The following is a 2152-nucleotide window of genomic DNA, read 5'->3' as shown; positions in this document are numbered from 1 at the left end:
AAGGAAGGAAGGAGGAAGGAAGGAAGGAAGGAAGGAAGGAAGGAAGGAAGGAAGGAAGGAAGGAAGGAAGGAGCCTGAGGGCCAGTAGCTCCAGTGATAAGCAAGTCTTGATGTCTTGTTTTTTGTCCATGCTTCCATTTGCAGTGCAGGGACCACTGCCTGGAAAAGAGGCCACGTTGCTGGGGGCAGGCCCTGCATACAGTTCAAGTGTACACGGTAACAGGCACATAGTTGCCTCAACTTCAGTAACCGTGCTCTGGGAAGACAAGAACGTCCAACATTTGTTGGGCATGGTCTGAATGAGCACTGGTCAGTGGTGACTGGCATTCAGTGAGAGCCGCTGAAGAGCGGGGCATATAGGAACGGTTACATATAGTAAAGCTGGCTCACAGTGAGTTGTATGCTATTTGATTTGTCTGTGAATGTATTACTAGGAGAGAAATACAACCTCCTATGTTGTGTAAGAACTCTTACAGAAGAAAGTTAAACAGTATCCTTTAAACATCTCTACCGTTTAGACAAAACCATAAATCAAAAATAATACCTTAAGCTGAGGCAGTGGTGGAGGAGGAGGAGGCAGTGGTGGAGGAGGAGGAGGCAGTGGTGGAGGAGGAGGAGGACACTAGTGACAGTGTTGTTCATTTTGACACACAGGAGTGGCCATGTTCATTGTCCTCAGGTGGACCACTGGAAATGACCAGAGGTCAGGACGTGCTGGCGAATGTCTGAACGGCTTGCCCTATGGGCGGTAGCAGGAGCACATTACAATTTCAAGGCCAGCCTGGTGTACGTAGCAGGTTTCAGGCCAGTCAGTGCTACACTGAGACCTTGTCTTAAACACAAGGTAAATTCACTAAGTGGTAGGTGGTAGCCTTAATTGCAGTTGTGGTCAGCGTCAGATGTGTGTGATTCCTTTCACAGGGAAATATGACTGTGCACCGTACACAGTCTTAATTTGGGGAAATGCAGACTTTTCATTCCCATCGAAAGAAAAATCAGGAGCTGTTTCCTTCCACTCATGGGGAAAGGATTTGAGCAGAACATCAACAACAACAATAATAATTTACCCCAGTATTTCTTGCTTTTCTTTACTTCATTATATTTATATTTTGAAGAGCTCTGACCCGTCTAGATGTCCTGGAAAATACTGTATTAATTCATCACCTTGATTATACCATCCTTGCTGGACCAAGAATCAGGTTGTACATCGCAAACACTGGTAATAAGCATGTTTCCCAGAGAGTGAGAGGTTCAGGGAACCTACCTTGGTAGGTCAGTATCATTGTAGAGTTACAGTGCTTAGAGTTGTTCCAGAACATTCCAGAACGTCCCATTCAAAGTAACAATGTAATGCACACAGAACCTACCAAACACGTAAAAGGAAGTATAGTTCCCTGTATCCGACTTTCTTCCGGTCCACGCACCAGCTCCTAGATCATGACATGATGACTTATTATTAGTTATGAATGCTCGACCTTACCTGAGGCTTGTCCCACTAGCTCCTACAGTTTAATTTAACCTGTTTTTCTTCATCTACATTTTGCCTCAGGGCTTTTTTCCTTCCCTTCATTCTGTATGTCCTCCTTTTCCGGCTTCTTCCGCATCTCGCTGACTGTCGGCTGCCTGACTGCCTGGCCTCAGGCATCTTCCTCTCTTTCTCCCTCATCCTCTCTCCTTTCCCAGCCTGGATTCCTCCACCTACTCATTCTCTCTGCCCACCAGCCCCACCTGTCCCTCTATTGCCTGGCTACTGGCCATTACACGTTTTCAGTTTCCTTAGGCAGGCAAAACAGCACATCTTTACATCATTAAGCAAATGCAACAAATCTTTGCATAGTTAAAGCGATATTCCACAGCAGTGTCCCATACAGTAAATTCCAATTCAATCAGGAACGGTGTATTGAACCAATAAGAAAGACTGTCATCTACAAGTGAAACCCTCAAACAGAAAATGCCTTTGCAGTCATATACCAGGTACATTCAAAGGTTGTACATGACCGATGGTAGAAACAAGAAATTAAGAGTGAGCTTATAATTCGCGATCCTAGAGAAGCTAAATTAGAAGGTGAATCCAAAGACAAACATATAAACATCCTCCTGAATATTAACCTTCATCGGGTGATGAAAGGAGACAGAGACCCACATTGGAGCA

Source organism: Microtus ochrogaster, chromosome 26 (assembly GCF_000317375.1).
Source record: "Microtus ochrogaster isolate Prairie Vole_2 chromosome 26, MicOch1.0, whole genome shotgun sequence".
Classification (NCBI taxonomy): domain Eukaryota; kingdom Metazoa; phylum Chordata; class Mammalia; order Rodentia; family Cricetidae; genus Microtus; species Microtus ochrogaster.
The sequence above is the reverse complement of the archived record's forward strand: the minus strand, read 5'-3'. Positions refer to the sequence as shown.